We start from the raw sequence: 8,867 nt of genomic DNA, 5'->3' as shown, positions 1-8,867 counted from the left end.
AAGAGGCTGAATCCAACAGGCATGGAAGAGGCTCCGCTGTGGCTTGCTTGAATTCCTGCTGTGGATAGCAAGAGGAGGTGCTCCTTGAAGAAACGGGGGGATCCCACCAGTCTCAGGGGTTCTGTCCTGGCCTGCAGCCCTGGATCATCCAGTCTGTGCTGGGGTGAGGAACCAACCTTGCCCTTCTTGGCTGGGGCTGAGGGTGAGGGTCCCGCTTCCCCAAAGGCCTAGCCTGGGGTTTCAGCCGCAGGCCTCACTGGGCAGCACCAGGCCCATCCCTCCCCTCCAGGCCTGGCACTCGCCCACAGCAAAGATGGCACAGATCGTCTCAGGTACCTGATGCCACCCATCTGCCAGGCTCCACCCGCACTGCTGTTAGCCCTGCAGATGGTGACCAAGCGGTGGAGCGGAAAATGTGACCTGGTGGACGGGGTGTCCTGCACAGCATTCGGGCTGCTGTTGTGTGGCTGCTTGCTGGCACTGCAAAGCAGGATGCTGTACCCCCAGGAGAGCCCGTCGTGGGAGTCCGAGGAGCTGGGTGGCCTCTGGAGCTTCTGCAGATTTCGAAGCTGACACCAGGGCTTTAAGGAGCAATGGTACCTGTGGCCACTGCAGGAGGTGAGGACTCGGGTCAGGGCCAGGAGGCGCCTGGAATCCAGCTGGTGGGAGAGGGGAGCGCTGGCCCCCTGCCGGCTCCTTCCCTTGGGTGCCTGGAGCTGGGGGCCCAAAGGAGTTAAAGGTCAATGGGCTTGGGGGCACAGGACTGGGGGAAGGGCAACCCAGGGAAACCGGGAGGGCCGAGGCAGAGGAGGTGGGAAGAGGAAGAAGCACTCCTGCCAAGCCACCTCCTGAGGTGAAGGGTGAGCCCGGGCAGTGTCCTTTTTAATGTTTAGTTTTAATTTTTAAAAATTTCTTGAGACTGGGTTTGGCCCTGTCACCCAGGCTAGAGCTGAGTGGCACAATCCTAACTTCTGAGCTCAAGTGATTCTCCCACCCCAGCCTTGCAAGTTAGCTGGGGCCACCACGCCTGGCTAATTAGAAAATAATACTTGGACAGGTTAGGTAGCTAACTCCTGTAATCTCAGCACTTTGGGAGGCACAGGCAGGCGAATCACCTGAGGGCTGGAGTTTGAGACCAGTCTGGCCAACATGGTGAAACACTGCCTCTCCTAAAAATATAAAAATTAGCCGTGTGTGGGTGGTTCATGCTTGTAATCCCAGCTACTTGGGAGGCTGAGGCAGGAGAATTGGTTGAACCCAGGAGGCGGATGTTGCAATGAGCCAAGATCATGCCACTGCACTCCAACCTGGGTGAAAGAGTGAGACTCCATTTCAAAAAAAAAAAAAACACACCAAAAACCTGTTTTTTTTTTTTAAAAGATATAGGGTCTTACTACGTTGGCCAGGCTAGTCTTGAACTCCTGGCCTCAAGCCATCCTCCCATGATGACCTCCCAAAGTGCTAATTACAGGCGTGAACCACTCAGACACTCACCTGGCCAGAGCGGTGTGTCAGACCTGCACTGAGCCGGGTCCGGGGATCAGGAGGAGGGGAGAGTTTAGTCGTTCTGAGGTCAGCTCTGCCGAGACAGGAAGGTCCTTTGGTTTTCAAGGTTCAGATAGAGGACAGGACATGACATCAGGCCAAGGACACCACCCCTGTTCCGCTTCTGACTTGGCTGCGGTCAGCAGAGAAATGGGACCAGGTGAGGTCTGGGCTGCATTTGTCTCTTCTACATCCTCTTTTTCTGACTTTGCGGCATTCAGTACAGGAAGAAGAGGAGAGAGCTGAATGCTAGTGTGCGACCCACTCACAGTGTCCTAAGCAAAGCTCCCCCATCCCCCCAATCAGCCTTCCTCCGTGTGACAGGCAGTGGGTCAACTGTCTCAGGGATAATGGGTTCCATCCACTCCTGAGGAGGAACTCCTGGCCCCACTGACCCAGGTGCACAAACTGCCCTGGCAGTTGACCTGTCGTCAGCAAGTTGTCTGTACGTTCTGCCAAGAGTTCCTACGGTATGTCAGGACTTGCGCTAGGCCTGGGAGGCCCAGCTGTGCAACACACTTGCCCCAGATTTTTTGGGGACCTAGGAGCTGAGCCCTGCCCCTCTCTCCACAGTCAGGCCCCACCCTGGATGTGCCAGTTCCCTCCAGCTTCGATGACATTGGCTAGGACTGGCGCCTGCAACATTTTGTTAGCTGGGTGTTGTACGAATGGGAGGTGATCCTGCCAGAGCAATGGATCGAGGACCTGCGCACAAGAGTGGTGCTGAGTATTGGCAGTGCCCACTTCTATGCCATCGTGGTCAGTGCAGCCAGGAGAAGGCAGGGTGGTTGGGTGGGCATGGCTACCATCCAGCATGGGACCCCAGCAGCCACCCACAGCCTGTCTTCTGGGGTGGGATGGTGGGGATCCCTGCCCTGCCCTGGGGGCTGTGCCCTGTGTAGGGGGATAGGTAGCCTGATCTACTCCTTTGGGATACCATTCTTCCCCTCTGCCTGGCAGGCCCCTGAGCCCCATGCAGCAGGTTATGTGAGGGTGTGCCTGATAGCAGGGCCCCTCCTCATGCCCTGACTTGCCACCCCTTCCCTGTATCTCCTGTGTCTGCAGTGGGTGAATGGTGTCAACATGCTAGAGCATGAGGGGCTGACATCAGCATCTTGGTCCAGGTGGGACCCCTGCCCTCCTGCCTCTGCATCACTAATCACCATCAATAATATGCTCACCCCCAAGAAGGGGGGTCCCTGCCACTGGAGACCATCTGCTACATAACCAACACCTCCATGTGGGTACCATCCTGTCTCTACAGCTCGCACCCACCTTCCCCTCCAACCTCACTGCAGCCAGGAGGAAGAGGAAGGGCTTGGCCTGGAGAGGTCGCCATGAGGGATACCAAGAATGGACCTCTACAGGCCGATGGGAGGCCGGAGCTGGGCCTGTAGAGGCCAACTTCAGGACGATGTGGGGGCCTACAGAGGCCACTGGGAGGCCCAAGCTGGGCCTAGAGGAGCCGCCTGGGGGATGTTTGGGGGCCTGGAGACTCCATCGGAGGGCAGGAACTGAGCCTCCTGGAGAGGCCACTGTGAGGCCTGAGCTGGGCCTGGAGAGCTTGGCTTGAGGAAGTTTTGGGCCTACAAATGCCACCAGGAGTTGGGCGGGAACTGAGTCCAAAGAGGTTGCTGTGAGGCAGGAGTTGGGCCTGTACAGGCAGCTGAGAGGAAGAGCTGGGCCTGGAGAGGATGCCGGGAAGCTGCAGCCGGGTCTGGAGATTCCAACTTGAGGAGCTCCTCGGCCTGAGGAGGACGCCAAAAGGGGACAAACTGGGCCCAGAAAGGCCATTGTGAGGAGTTAGCTGGGTCTGAGGAGGCCATCAGGAAGCAGGAGAGGGGCCTGTCAAAGCTGCTGGAAGGCTGGAGCTTTAGACTGGGGAGGCTGCAGTGAGGCTGCGGCCTGGGTGTGGGAAAGTTTGCTGTGAGGCAGAGGCTGGGCCTGTATATGGGCTGTCAGGAGGCAGGAGACTGGGCCCGGAGAGGCTGACTGGAGGTCAAGTTCTGGGCCTGAAGCGGGAGCCAAAAGTCAACAACGGGGGATGGAAAAGCCACTGAGAGGCAGGAGGAGGGCTGGGCCTAAAGAGGCCATCTGGAGGCAGGAGGAGCTGGGTCTGGAGAGGCTGATGGGAGGACGTTGTGCACCTGGAGAGACGGCCAAGAGGAGAGAGCTGGGCCTGGGGAGACTGAGTTGAGGATGACTTGGGCCTGAAGAGGCTGCTGGGAGGCAGGAACTGGCCCCGGAGAGGCTGACTTTAGGGCAACGTGGGCCTGCAGAGGCCACTGGGAGGAAGACCCGGGCCCGGAGAGGCCGATTGGAGGACGTACAGGGCCAGGAGAGGATACAAACTAGGAAACACTAGGCCTGGAAAGGACACCATCGAGGCATGATCTTGGCCTACGGAGGCCACTTGGAGGCAGTAGCTGGGCCTTCAGACGCCACAGAAGGGCAGGAGCGTGGCCCTATAGGGCCACTGTGAGGTAAGAGGCAGACCCGGAGAGGGCCCACTGCGAGGTAGAGGCTGGACCTGGAGAGGCTGCCCACAGGCAGGGGCTTGGCCTGGAGAGGCCAAGAGAGGCATGAGCTAGGCCCCAACAGACTGGCATGAGGGAGGACATAGGCCTAGAGAGGCCAGTGTGAGGCAGGAGCTCACACATCTGGGCAGGCCGCAAGAGGCATCAATTCGGCCAAAACAGGCCATGGTGGGAGGAGCTGGGCTTGTCAAGGATGCCAGGAGGCAGGCAGGCAGGAACCTGGCCCCAGGAAGCCGCCGTGAGGCGAGAGCTGGGACTGGAGAGGCCCCTGGGAGGCAAGCACGGGGCCTGCAGAAGCTGTTCTCCAGGCAGAGCTGGGTCTGTGCAGGCCACCGTGAGGCAGAAGGTGGGCCTACAGAGCTCTGGCTGGAGAAAGGTTTGGGTCTACAAAGGCTGGTGGGAGCTCGGCAGGAGCTGAGGCCACAGAAGTTTCTTGTTGCGATGCAGGCATCGGGCCTGTCGTCACAGGCAGGAGGAAGGGGAAGGGCTGGGCCTGGAGAGGCCGCCACGAGGGAGACAGAGGCTGGGCCTCTACAGGCAGCCGGGAGGCAGGAGCTGGCCCTGGAGGGGCCCACTTGAGGCCCTGGGTTGTACCTGGAGAGGCCGCCGGGAGGCCGGAGCTGGGCCTTGAGAGGCCGACTTCAGAACAATGTGGAGGCATGCAGTGGCCGCCAGCAGGCCCAAGCTGGGCCTAGAGGAGTCAGCTGGTGGAAGTTTAGGGACCTGGAGACTCTGTCGGAGAGCAGGAGCTGAACCACCTGGAGAGGCCACTGTGAGGCCTGAGCTGGTCCTGGAGAGCTTGGCTTGAGGAAGTTTTGGGCCTACAAATGCTGCCAAGAGGTGGGCGGGGGCTGAGTCCAAAGAGGTTGCTGTGAGGCAGGAGTTAGGCCTGTAGACACAGCCGGGAGGAAGAGCTGGGCCTGGAGAGGATGCCGGGATGCTGCAGCCGGATCTGGAGAGGCCGACTTGAGGAACTTCTGGGCCTGGAATGGCCGAGAAAAGGGGACAAACTGGGCCTGGTAAGGCCGTTGTGAGGGGTGAGCCGGGACTGAGGAGGCCATCAGGAGGCAGGAGCGGGGCCTGTCGAAGCTGCCAGAAGGCAGGAACTTCGGACTGGGGAGGCTGCAGTGAGATGATGGCCTGTGTGTGGGAGAGTCCACTGTGAGGCAGAGGCTGACCCAGTATACAGGCCTTTGGGATGCAGGAGGCTGGTCCCGGAGAGGCTGACTGGAGCTCAAATTCTTGGCCTGAAGAGGCTGCCAAAAGTCAAAAGCAGGGTCTGGAAAGGCCTCTGTGAGGCATGAGCTGGGCTGGGCCTAAAGAGGCCATGAGGAGGCAGGAGGAGCTGGACCTGGAGAGGCTGACGGGAGGAATTTGTGCACCTGGAGAGGCCCCCAAGAGGCGAGAGCTGGGCCGGGGCAGGCCGACTTGTGGACGACTTGGGCCTGCAGAGGCCGCCGGGTGGAAGAGCCGGGTCTGGAGAGGCCGACTGAAGGAAGTGAAGTTCCTGGAGAGGTTGCAAAGCAGCAAACGCTAGGCCTGGAAAGGCCGCTGTCGAGACATGAGCTTGGCCTAAGTAGGCCACTGGGAGGCAAGAGCCGGCCCAGCAGAGGCCGCCAAATGGCAGGAGCTTGGGCCGAGGTTGCCATGGCGAGGCAAGTTTTGGGACCAGGGAGGGCCCATGGTTAGGTAAAGGCTGGGCCTGGACAGGCCGCTCACAGGCAGGGACTGGGCCTGGAGAGGCCATGAGAGGCATGAGCTGGGCCTTAACGGGCCAGCATGAGGGAGGACCTTGGCCTAGGGAGGCCAGTGTGAGGCAGGAGCTCACACTTCTGGGTGGGCTGCGAGAGGCGTGAGTTGGGCCGAAACAGGCCACGGTGTGGGAAGAGCTGGGCCTGTCGAGGCTGCTGGGAGGCAGGCAGGCAGGAACCTGGCCCCAGGAAGCTGCCATGAGGTGAGAGCCAGGCCTGGAGAGCCCCCTGGGAGGCAAGCGCTGGGCCCTCATAGGCTGTTCTCCAGCTGGAGCTGGGTCTCTGCAGGCCACCGGGAGTCAGAAGGTGGGCCTACAGAGCTCTGGCTGGAGAAAGGTTTGGGCCTACAAAGGTTGGTGGGAGTTGGGCAGGATCTGAGCCCACAGAGGTTGCTTGTTGCGACGTCGGAATCGGGCCTGTCCATACAGCCAGGAGGAAGGGGAAGCGCTGGGCCTGGAGAGGCCACCACGAGGGAGGGAGGCAGATGCTGGGCCTCCACAGGGCGACAGGGGGCAGGAGCTGGTCCTGGAGGGGCCCACTTGAGGCACTGTGTTGCGCCTAGAGAGGCCACCAGGAGCCCAGAGCTGGGCCTGGAGAGGCCGACTTCAGGACGATGTGGGGACCTGTAGATACCACCGGGAGGCCCAAGCTGAGACGAGAGGAGCCGCCTGGAGGAAATCTGGGGGCCTGGAGACTCCGTCGGAGGGCAGGAGCTGAGTCTCATGGAGACACCACTGTGAGGCCTGAGCTGGGCCTGGAGAGCATGGCTTGAGGAAGTTATGGGCCTACAAAGGCCGCCAGGAGCTGGGTGGGATCTGAGTCCAAAGAGGTTGCTGTGAGGCAGGAGTTGGGCCTGTATAAGCAGCCGGGATGAAGTGCTGGGCCTGCAGTGGTCGCCAGGAGGCTGCAGCCAGGTCTGGAGAGGCCAACTTGAGGAGCTTCTGTGCCTGGAGAGGCCACCAAAAGGGGACAAACTGGGCCTGGAGAGGCCATTGTGAGGGGTGAGCTGGGCCTGAGGAGTCCATGGGGAAGCAAGAATGGGGCCTGTCGAAGCTGTGGTAAGGCAGGAGCTTCGGACTGGGGAGGCCACAGTGAGGCTGCGGCCTGGGTGTGGGAGAGTCCGCTGTGAGGCAGAGGCTGGGCCTGTATACGGGTCTTTGGGAGGCAGGAGGCTGGGCCTGGAGAGGCCGACTGGAGGTCAAGTTCTGGACCTGGAGAGACCGCCAAAAGTCAATAGCAGGGCCTGGGAGGAAGGCAGCCAGAGGAACAAGCTGAGCTGGGCCTAGAGGCCATCAGGAGGCAGGAGGAGCTGGGCCTGGAGAGGCTGATGGGAGGAAGTTGCGCACCTGGAGAGGCTGCCAAGAGTTGAAAGCTGGGCCAGGGGAGGCCGGCTTGACGATGACTTGGGCCTGCAGAAGCTGCCGGGAGGCAGGAGCTGGCCCCAGAGAGGCCGACTTGAGGGCAACTTGGGCCTGCAGAGGCCGCTGGGAGGAAGAACTGGGCCCGGAGAGGCTGTCTAGAGGAAGTGCAGGGCCTGGAGAGGATGCAAAGCAGGAAATGCTAGGCCTGGAAAGGCCACCATCGAGGCATGAGCTTGCCCTACGGATGCCACTGGGAGGCAGGAGCTGGGCCTGCAGAGCCCGCTGAAGGGCAGAAGCTTGGCCCGAGGGGGCCACGGCGAGGCTATAGGCGGGCCTGGAGATGGCCCACTGCGTGGTAGAGGCTGGGCCTGGAGATGCCGCCCACAGGCAGCTGCTGGGCCTGGAGAGCCACAAGAGGCATGAGCTGGGCCCCAATGGGCCGGTGTGAGGGAGGACCTTGGTCCAGACAGGCCAGTGTGAGGCAGGATCTCACACCTCTGGGTGGGCCGGGAGAGGCATGAGTTGGGCAGAATATGGCCATGGTGTGGGAGGAGCTGGGCCTATTGAGGCTGCCTTGAGGCAGGCAGGCAGGAACCTGGCCCCGGGAGGCCACTGTGGGGCAAGAGCCAGGCCTGGAGAGGCCCCTGGGGGGCAATCGTGGAGCCCTCAGAGGCTGTTCTCCAGCCAGACCTGGGTCTGTGCAGGCCACCGGGTAGCAGAAGGTTAGCCTACAAAGCTCTGGCTGGAGAAATGTTTGGGCCTACGAAGCCTAGCAGGAGCTGGACAGAAGCTGAACCCACAGAGGTTGCTTGTTGTGAGGTGGGAGTTGTGCCTGTTGATGCAACCAACAGGAAGGGGAAGGGCTGGGCCTAGAGAGGCCGCCATGAGGGAGGCCAAGAATGGGCCTCTACAGGCCAACGGGAGGCATTGGCTGGCCCTGGAGGGGCCCACTTGGGGCCCCGTGATGCACCTGGAGAGGCAGCCAGGAGTCCGGAGCTGGGACTGGAGAGGCCGACTTCAGGATGATGTGGGGGCCTTCAGAGTCCGCCAGGAGGCCCCAGCTGGGCCTAGAGGAGTCGCCTGGAGGAAGTTTGGGGGCCTTGAAACTCCGGCGGAGGGCAGGAGCTGAGCCTCCTGGAGATGCCACTGTGAGGCCTGAGCTGGGCCTGGAGAGCTTGGCTAGAGGAAGTTTTGGGCCTACATAGGCTGCCAGGAGCTGGGCGGGAGCTGAGTCCAAAGATTGCTCTGAGGCAGAAGTTGGGCCTGTAGAGTCAGCCGGGAGGAAGTGCTGGACCTGGAGAGGACACTGGGAGCCTGTAGCCGGGTCTGAAGCGGCCGACTTGAGGAGCTTCCAGGCCTGGAGAGGCTGCCAAAGGAGACAAACTGGGCCTGTAAGGCTCTTGTGATGGTTGAGCTGGGCTTGAGGAGGCCATCGGGAGAAGGAGCGGGGCCTGTCGAAGATGCCAGAAGGCAGGAGCTTTGGACTGGGGTGGCCACAGTGAGGCTACGGCCTGGGTGTAGGAGAGTCCACTGTGAGGCAGAGGCTGGGCCTGTATACAGGCCATGGGGATGCAGGAGGCTGGACCCGTAGAAGCAGACTGGAGGTCAAATTCTGGGCCTGGGGAGGCCACCAAAAGTCAGAAGCGGGGCCTGGGAAGGCTGTCGAGAGGCAC

At 61.2% G+C, this 8,867-nt stretch overlaps 1 pseudogene; it reads left to right on the top strand.

The window, feature by feature from the left end:
* The first annotated feature begins 339 nt into the window (after positions 1-339).
* Positions 340-2,717, top strand: LOC112620571 (annotated as a pseudogene).
* Positions 2,718-8,867: the final 6,150 nt, after the last annotated feature.

Source organism: Theropithecus gelada, chromosome 3, assembly GCF_003255815.1.
Source record: "Theropithecus gelada isolate Dixy chromosome 3, Tgel_1.0, whole genome shotgun sequence".
NCBI classification, from domain to species: domain Eukaryota; kingdom Metazoa; phylum Chordata; class Mammalia; order Primates; family Cercopithecidae; genus Theropithecus; species Theropithecus gelada.
The sequence above is the reverse complement of the archived record's forward strand: the minus strand, read 5'-3'. Positions and strand labels throughout refer to the sequence as shown.